The sequence below is a fragment of the Phyllostomus discolor genome, chromosome 2 (genome assembly GCF_004126475.2).
Source record: "Phyllostomus discolor isolate MPI-MPIP mPhyDis1 chromosome 2, mPhyDis1.pri.v3, whole genome shotgun sequence".
Lineage (NCBI taxonomy): Eukaryota > Metazoa > Chordata > Mammalia > Chiroptera > Phyllostomidae > Phyllostomus > Phyllostomus discolor.
Window position 1 is genome coordinate 169,772,769 of NC_040904.2, and position 9,863 is coordinate 169,782,631.

The 9,863-nt window shown below is 40.0% G+C and overlaps 1 pseudogene; it reads right to left on the bottom strand.

Moving 5' to 3' along the window:
- Positions 1-2,705: 2,705 nt before the first annotated feature.
- LOC114513074 lies at positions 2,706-3,634 on the bottom strand (annotated as a pseudogene).
- Positions 3,635-9,863: the final 6,229 nt, after the last annotated feature.

Consider the following 9,863-nt stretch of genomic DNA (forward strand, 5'->3'; position numbering starts at 1 on the left):
CTCCTTCCCTCTCTCTAAAATCAATAAACATATCCTCAGGTGAGGATTTAAAAAAGTGAAAAATGAAATACCAGTTCTTCCATTCCTTGAAACTTGCAGTGTACTAAATCATTCTTCCATTCAACAAATATCTTAGGGCTTACTATGTGCAGGCACTATTCTAAGGGCCGAGGATATGAAGCTAAAAAGCAGTGAACAAAACAGAGGAACTGACTTCATGGAACTTAAATTGTAGTGAAATAGACAGACTCAAGCCCATAAATATGTAATTTAATGCCAGGTAGTCATAAGTGCTTGGAAGAAAAACAATTCAGGCAAAGAAACAAATGAACAAAAATGGCATGGGATACTCTTATGAGTGATGGTCTGTAAAAGATTCTCTAAAGCCTTCTTGTTCTGTCCTTACTCTATTCCTTACTCTGTATCTTCCCTTTTTCTTTCCTTCATCTTTGAGGGGTTGACATTGGAGCACAGACCTGAATGAAGTGAGGTGGCCAGCCATGCAGGGGCCTGATTGAAGAGACTTCCAGGCAGAAGGAAGGACTCCTACCCTGATGTGTGTACTTGGTACATGTGTGAATACTTGGCATGTGTGAGAAACAGCAACGTGGCCAGTATGGTGGGAGCAATGTGTTAGAGGAGAGTGCAGGTGGCCGTGTCTGAAACACAGGCTGAAGCCAGATGCTGTAGGACCTTGCAGGATGTGGTACGAAGTTTCTAGGCCGCCTACTTTCCCTGAAAGGACGCACCTCAAATGTAGCTTCCAGCAGTCTTTGGGGGACATTGTTGTTTTGGTTGTATATTTGAACAATCAGAAAGACTCCTTTGTGCTGGTCCAAGGGAAAATTACATGAGCTGGATAAATGCAGGAATCCATTGCTGCTCCCCCACCTACCACAGGGAGGCCGATGAAGGCTGGGATCAGTGTAAGGGGATTTAGATGGATGCTGTCTACCTGAGCTCTGGGTGCAGTAGGAATAATGGGGTCACTCTGGCATTTTTAAAAACACGTTTTCCTCCCGTCAGGTTACTATGGATTTCCCTCTTCTAGTAAAAAAGACATCTGCTTCTATGTATAGGAGAGGTTTCAGGCCCTGAATTATAGTGTGGTAATTCATGCTTAACTGTTTGAATGGCTGCATAGCCCTCAGCCCTGCATCTCCTAATGCACAAGATACTAATTATTAGACTATAAGTCACACTGTGTGAGTTCTTATTGCTTATCTTTCTTGTAGGGAGCAGATAGCTGGGAATACATAGTGCCTGTGGATGGCCAGTATGCTCACTGGCAAAATATCAGGTGAGCAATTTCACGTAGCGCTGAAGAAGGTGAGAGTGCAAAGAGACATACAAAATGCCTTTCAGAGACCAGAATTGTTTTTCGCAAAGTGCGTTAATTAATTGACAGTGGTAGCAATGGCACATGGCCTGCTCTGGTGAAAACTCCCCGTCAAAACTTTAGTCCCTTTTGTAAGGAAAGGGGCCTGTGAACTAATCATGCAGCCTGTCAAGAGATCATAAAAAGCATTGAGTTTTGCCTGTGCATTCACCTACAGATCTGATGAAACTTTTGTGATGATTTTGGGAAACCTATTATTTTGTCATAGCTTAAGGAAAAGGTTGTGGTATCTTTCGATGGTTCAAGAACTAGAACTTGTGAAACCATTGGAGTGATACAGACTGGAAGCAAACAATACCATCCTCACAGCTGGACCATCTGCTGGGTTATGCAGACATAGCAGCGTGCATCACGTAACGGCGGCTGTAAAACACCGGATGGAAGACAAGCGCTGGCATCTACTTCTAATTTTCCAACTTAAATTGCCTTTGGTTCCTTAAGTTCTGGAAATGGTCTCAAAATCTTCCAGAATGTGATCTTTTTAAGCAAATTATGATGCTAGTGGAGTTTAGGACAAGAACTGACATCTGCATGGGCAGCCTGTGCCAGTAGAGTGTGAGCTTCTTCAAACAAACGTCATGTGCTCTCTTATACACTGTCCTGCTTACGGAACATCTTCTGCTTTTACTTATCTTAGTTTTAAAAGCTTTTTTTTTTTTTTTAGCAGAGCATAGCAGGTACAGGAGCACCTTTGACCCCACATTACCTCTGTGAACCCTGGCTCCACCTCTTACTATGTGGCAAGTTACTTATCCATTTGGGTCTCAGTTTTCTAATCTTAAAATGGAGATGACATTAGCAGTTGGTCCACATGGTTGTTGAGAGAAACAAGATAAGGTAATTAAGAGCTTAGAACACTGTCTATTACATAGGAATGCTAGTCATCTAGCATTTGTTACAAGTAATCATTTTTATTGGTATATAGAATTGGAAGTAGCCTCACCCTCTGGTTCTTTCTTCATGACTAATACAATGGTTTACACATAAAGAGATCTCAATAATAGTTAACTAATAAATCCAGATTATATTACATAAATATGAGCAACAATAGTGAATTAAAAATGAAAACAACTTATTTATTGTGCTACTATTATGTAGCAGGCTTTGTTCTAGAGGCTTTACATCATCAACAGACTATTCATTAAGTGTCTGCTGGCTGCCTAAGCTATCAGGGATGCAGCAGTGAGCCAGGCATTATTATTGTTGGCATTCTTTTGTAGGTGAAGAAACAGAAGCTCCATGGATGTAAGTTCCTTATTGCCACATTAGTAAATGGCAGATTCCCGACTCGAAAGCCCATTGTTCAGCCACATGTATATTTTTTAGTTCATGTCTTTAATTAACCCACATACAGTTACTTATGTTCCAGTTTGTGGAAGCAGTAGGTCAGACAACATTTGCCACAACCATGTCCGTCAAAGCGGCTGGCCTTAAAAACTCCAGCACCGCAGTGACCTGAAGGGCATTCCTGACAAAGAATACCGATTTTGCCATGCTCATTCACCTTTTATAGTACTCCAGGACAGTCCACTTAACCTTCTTTCTCTTATGCTTATTCTTTTTGGGAGTGGCGTGAGGCTTATTCCTTTTCTTAGCACCACTGTGAAGTCTCATCGCCAGATGAAGAGTGGGCTCCTTTTGAATGCTGTAGTCAGAAAAAGCATGTCCATCTTCTAGGTGCTTGCCAGCCAAGATCCTCCTTTGCTGATCAGGGGGAGTTCCTTCCTTATCCTGCCTCTTGGCCTTTATATTTTCTATTGTTTCCAAAGGTTCAACCTTGAGAGTAATGTTTTTTCCATAAGGGTTTTCACAAAAATCTGCATGTTGGTGGTGGTTCCACCATAGATGGTAGATCAGGAAGAAAGAGCCACATTTTTCTCCCTTGGTTTAATATTAAAGTCTTTGAGATGCAGTAGTACAAGCCAAATCTGAGACATTTTAAGCATAATGCATAAAACATAATGTTGGTAATGGGTTGTAATATATTGAATAATTTTGTAAACAATCATGGATCATAAAGGAGCATGGGATGGAAGAAAAAGAAAGCGCTTCTTTAAGTAAAAATGCCAAGAATACATAGACAGGCTAATGGAAATAAAAAACAAGGGTTAATAATAGATCCTAAAACTTACACAGGGTTAAAGTTTATTGGGGCTCTAGTTATTCACACAGTCTCAAGTATCAGCCCACAGATTACTTATTAATTATAAAGGGAAAAGATACCTTTACAATGGATCAGAGAGAGAAGGAGATTAATTTTTAGGAATTGGTTGTGGAGACTACAAATTCCAAAATCTGAAGGTAGGCTGGCAGGCTGGAGACTCAGGGAAGAATTGATGTTGCAGTTCAAGTCCAATGGCAGTCCTCTGGCAGAATTTCCTCTTCCTTGTGTGGTTCAAGGGTTCTTTTGTCCTGATCTTTGGATAGGCTGTGACTCTGCTAAAAGTATATATAAAATTTGTGACTATGTGGAGAGGGTTTGTAGCTTTCACCAGATACTGAAAGAAATTTTGATTTATTGAAAAGATAAGAATTATTACTCCAATTATTTCCATTTCTATTTGGTATTTCACAAATGTATTACTTAGAATTCCTGGAGGTGTGGCTATTTTTTAATGAAATGTGGACACAGACTGGCTCTGGGAGAAGGAGTAAAAGACAAAGGTAGTGAACAGGGGCAGGTGGCTTAGTGTTGAAGGGTATGAACCTGAGCACTACATTCTCTGGATTTTGAATCCTAACTTGGCCATTTACTAACCTGATAAATGTTGACAAGTTACTTAACCTCAGTTTTTATAAAATGGGAATGATAATAATAATATTTTATACATCATAGGGTTGTTTTTAAAATTAAAGGACATTGAAAACTAAAAAGCACATAGAATGATACCCCACATCAAGTGTATAATTGCAATTATTTTTATCACTAAATCTTTAGGGTTTCTAACTTAAGGGGATGAGTGGATAATGATGCCATAAATATTCACCTTTGAATTCTATATAAGCCTACCCCAGTGCCCTACACATCAGAGGAATTTCCTAAAGGTTTGTTGGGTGGGACGCAATTGGATCTCTGCTCAACTCCTGAAAGTCCATTCCAATCCTGTGATTTAAATTGCCTACCTCCTTCCTTTTAGCTCACCCTGGCTACTTTAGGGCATGCCATTGGATCTGTAAGAAACCAGAAAGTTTGGGAATCAAGCTGCTGAACTCTAGGAGAGGCAGAGAAAAACTAGGGAGGTCCATGTGAATGCATTAGCCAAAGTTTTTTTAAAAACACCTGTGGGAGCAGCACAATTTCCAACAGCCAAGTGCTGGAAACAGCGTAAGTGTCCATCGTAAATGAATGAGTCAAAAAACTGTGGTACATTTACACAATGGAATACTACACAGCAGAAAGAAAGAAGGAGCTCCTACCCTTTGCGACAGCATGGATGGAACTGGAGAGCATTATGCTAAGTGAAATAAGCCAGGCAGTGAAAGACAAATATCATATGATCTCAACTGTAAGTGGAACCTAATCAACAAAACAAACAAGTGAGCAAAAAAGAACCAGAGACATGGGAATAAAGAACAAACTGACAGTGACTAGAGGGTAAGAAAGGAGGGGAAGGATCATCAAATAACATTTATGAAAGATCCATGGACAAAGATAACAGTGGGGTGAGGAGGGATTGAATGTGGGAGGTGGGGGAGGGTAGGGTAGGGGATAGTAAGGGGAGGAAAATGGGGACAACTGTACTTGAACAACAAGAAAAAAACAATACATTTAAATGTATTTTTGGCCTATAACATAGAGAAAAGAAATGTATTTCTCAGTAAAACACACGCATGCACACACACACAAACAAAGGTGGGTGGAAACAAAGCTGTATTGGTCTCAGGAAACAAATCCAGATGGTAACTAAAATCTCCCAGAAGAAATTAAGAAAATCAGAAGTCATAAATAAGAAGGTTAACATAATAAATTATATCAATATATAAAAAAACCCTAACTAAATAAAAATAAATAAAAACACCTATGGGGTAGAATGGGAGAATACTTATTTATTAGCAATAGTTGCATCATAAAAGTTTTAAGTAGTCTAAGAAAATGTATTTATTTTTAATATTTACTGAATATAAATCTAGGGATAAGCACCTGAATACTTCCGGTGTTCAGAAATTACTATGTGACAAAAGGATTCGTGTAGAGAATCCCAAAGAAAATGAGCACTCGGTGTCTGCCTGTACGAGTCAGGGTTCTCCAGGTAAACAGAAGCAATAGGGTGTGCACATACAGAATAAGGTTTATTTTAAGGAATTGACTTGCATGATTAGGGAGGTAGCAAGTCCAAAATGTGCAGGGTGGACTGGCAGGCTGGAGACACAGAAAAGGGCCAGTGCTGTGGTTCAAGTCCAAAGGTCATCAGGCTGAAGAACCAGGAAAAAGTCAATGTTGCAGTTCAAGTTCAATTACCTCTTGCTCAGGGGAAGTCAAGCTTTTGTTCTATTCAGGCCTTCAACTGACTGGGAGAGGCCCACCCACAACCTGAAGGACCTGTGCTTTATTTACAGCCCACTGATTAAAATGTTAGTCTCATATAAACATTCAGAAGAGATGTTTGACCACATATTTGGGCACTGTGTCCCCAGACAGTTGCACATAAAATTATGTATGCACTATCTTTTTTACAAATTTTTTTCAATTACAATTGACATTCAATATTATTTTATATTAGTTTCAGGTGTATAACTTAGTGGTTAGACATTTATAAAATTGACAATGTGACCCCCTGGTAAGTCTAGTACCCCCCTGGTGCTATACAAAGTTATCACAATGTTACTATATGAAGAGAAAAGCTTGGAGTCACACACAAAGCAATAGCAAGGAGTGAATAAGAGCACGTTTTAGATTCGGAAGACTTTTTTTTTTTTTTTTTAAAGATTTTATTTTATTTATTTTTAGAGAGGGAAGAGACAGAGAGACAGAGACAGAGACATCAATGTGCGGTTGCTGGGGGTCATGGCCCGCAACCCAGGAATGTACCCTGGCTGGGAATCGAACCTGGGACACTTTGGTTCCCAGCCCGTGCTCAATCCACTGAGCTACGCCAGCCAGGGCTAGATTCGGAAGACTTGACCTCAAATCCCACTTCAGCCCCTTGGTAAGTGGGTGGAAACTTGGGGAGGATACCACAGATCTTCAAATTAGGCCAACCTGGAAATAAAGTGAGCTTTTACTTCTCCAGTGAGAGGACGTCAAAAAATTTTTTGGGTCAATTTAAATATATAAACAAAAAGGGTTTAAATGTAAGCTGTAACTTGTAATATTTACACTCTTAGTTACACGTACCTATTTCAAATTCTATTATATGTGAAAAACCATATTAATTTAGAAGTATTACTTTTTTTTCAGGCTCATACCTCATGAAACACTGACTCACCCTCTTCCCGAGCATCTTTCACGTCACTGTCCTTGTCATCTCTTCGGCTGCTTCTGGGTGGCTGCACAGTGTTTGGGAGTCTGTGTTCACACTCATCCAAACTGCACGAGCATCCAAACTTTTGAATCTGTGTTTGATGCTGCCACTGGAAATTTTATTCCACTGCATAAAAGTATATGCTTGCATAACATTAAGTAGTAGATTTTTTTAACTCATTGGGTAAACACTCATTATGTTTACAAACTGACCTCTACAGTGATTTAAAAAGACCTGAGTCATAAACTTTATTAGTTGTCCTCCCAACCATCAAGTAATGAATAAATCTGGGTTAAGATTCTTTGTCTCTTTCTTCTTAAATAAATAAATTCTACCAGATTACTTTCATGAGCACCCAAAACTAGAGTCAATTATGACCATTTAGGTAAATATGTCTTTTTTGTACTATTCTGATGTCCAAAATCAGTACCTAAGCAATGTCCTATATATAATACGGGAAGACTTTCTATAGAATTGAATGTGAAGCAACATTTTCCTGACAATTTTGGGAAAATATGTATTTGGACATGTGAGATTTATTTTTTATGGGGATAATGGCAGTAATTATCCCATTGGGTTATAATAAAGACTAAATGAGATAATTTAAGTAAGGTCATTGGTATAATGACAATACATGGTAAAAGCTCTAAAGGGTTTATTAATAGTACTACCCTAATACTAATACTATAATACTAATACTACTACTAAGCAATGTGACAGTATGTTATAGATGTCACCTTCCCGATAGTAAGTGAAAAACAAGATAAAATGGGCTTGGAATTCCTTTTTTTTTTCTCCAATTGTGAATTAGATGCCAGGCTCCTTTTGAGTCTGAAACCTTCCTCAAAGCTGTCAGAAGATTTCATTGGGGTGCGTAATGCATCATGAAAGTGGCCACTAGTTACTGTGACATCCTTCTGCTCCCCATTAGGACACTACAAAACTGGTATGTCCTTCCTTACTTTGCCACATCCAGGCAGCTGTACTTCCCAGGTAACAGCTGCTGTTTGTAGGCAGTTTAGACATCTTTCCGGATCCAAGATCAGGATCCTGCGAGTCTGATTAGTTACCAGGGAACTGCCTCCTTCAGAAATGGCGTGGACTTCTCTCTTTCAATCAGCTTAGCCCCTTAGGCAAAATTGAGCTAGAAAAAAACAACTTCAGTAAAAAATGTTTAACGACTTTTGTTAAAACTTCTTAAAACACAGATAGGGCAAACAATCCTTAAACAATCTTTAAACTACTACTGTAATAACCTGTAGTTTGTGTTTCAAGGGAAGGGTAAATACCTTGCGTCTCCCTGTGGTTCACCCTGTTTTCATCCCGAGGCTATGAACGACTGGCCAGGTATAAGCACAACAGTAAACTTGGGGTTTTCCCCATAACTGTTATCTTCTTCGTCCCATAAATTTAAGGATCAATCTCAGCACAACCTGTCTTGCTGTGTGAGTCAAGTGAGTGTGATTATTAGGGTGAATAAGGAGAGGCTGACAATGTGATTTCTTGTTACATTAAAGGAAGGATTATCCTTAAGGTTCATGGGGTACTTTAAGGCAATTTGGCTCAAGTTGGGAGAACATCTCACTATGAGAATGGATTTTAGTTTGACAAGGACAACAGGCAGACAGACGTGTATCAAACAGCATCTGTAGCATATGAAAATTAAGTTTTCACGACCAGGGATATAAATAGAATAATCTTTCTCATTTTAAAGTGCCATTTGCATCAACCAGAAATGTGCTATGTTAGGGAGAAAATTCACAGTCTATAAATAGTCCTGCCCTGGAGTCATCCTCTGTAGACAGAGGGACAAGTGTGGTGGGAATCTCCTTCCATGAATATGAGCTTAAATTCAACTGTCCACACATTTCTATTTGGTGGACTTGAAAGCACATTCTACTCACAAGCCTCTCTCCCAAACTTGGTCTTCTTCCTGCATTTCCTCTTTGTATATAGCACCGTCTTCCATTTAACTGCACAGAGAGTAAACCTAGAAACCATCCCAGACACCGGCTTCTTTCTCACCCCTTATTTAATCCATCCCACACATTGTAACTGATCGCTTTTCTCCCTCTCCACTGACACCATCCTAATCCATCACTGTCAGAAGTCACCTGTCTTACCCCCCTGGTCTTGTGTTTTAAATGGACCTGTGATTTGTTTTAATCAGGCATGGCAAGTCCTGTACACATGAAATGACTCTTATTTCATGGGGTTTCATGTCACCCCTCCTGGTGACAACCAGGAGGGGACCAAGACCTGAGCAGGTATACCTTGGCCAGCCTGTAGGGTGTAGGTTCTTGACTCTGTGCAAGAAAGTTTTTACAACACAAGGCTGGGTGATTTTGAGAGTATGTTTACTAAAGCTGGGGACAGTGAAACAAAGGAAGGGCTTAGGATAGAAGAAGCAAGAGGAGAGAGAGCCTAGGTGGGGTGGCTTTGTTTCTCCAGAAATGTTATAGGAAAGAAGTGGGCTGCACGGGGCTGTGTGGACCCACTGAGAAGTAAAAGTCACAGTGACAGAAGTGAGCCAAGGTGGGGCTGCTGTTAGTCCACAGAAGAGTCAGGGAAAAGGGCACCCTGGAGACAGGTTCAGGGGGTTAGCCCAGGATGAGCTGCTGCTGCCTGCTGCTTTCCTAGTTGCAGGTCTTGTGGGGACCCTTAGAGTTTAGGAGAAAAAAAGTTCCTGCCCCAGAAAAAAAGGAGTAAGAAAAGCCGTGAGTGTGCTCTAGAGAGAGCTCTTGGTGGTATCCTTTGTGTTGAGGGTTTTTATCCCTCTTCTGGAGGCAGGAATTTTAGGGGAGGTCCCAGGGAAGGGGAGGGTCTCAGTAGAGTATTCATCAGCTTTCCAGGTGTGTTTTTAATATGTTGATGTACCAAAATGAGCACATGGAAGGACCAGGGTCATTTTCTGGTCAGCTTTACCCCTCTTCTTGGATTTGTTTGATTCAAATTGGTTTTTTTGTTGTCCATTCCCCTGACTTTATCCATCCTTGGGTTTG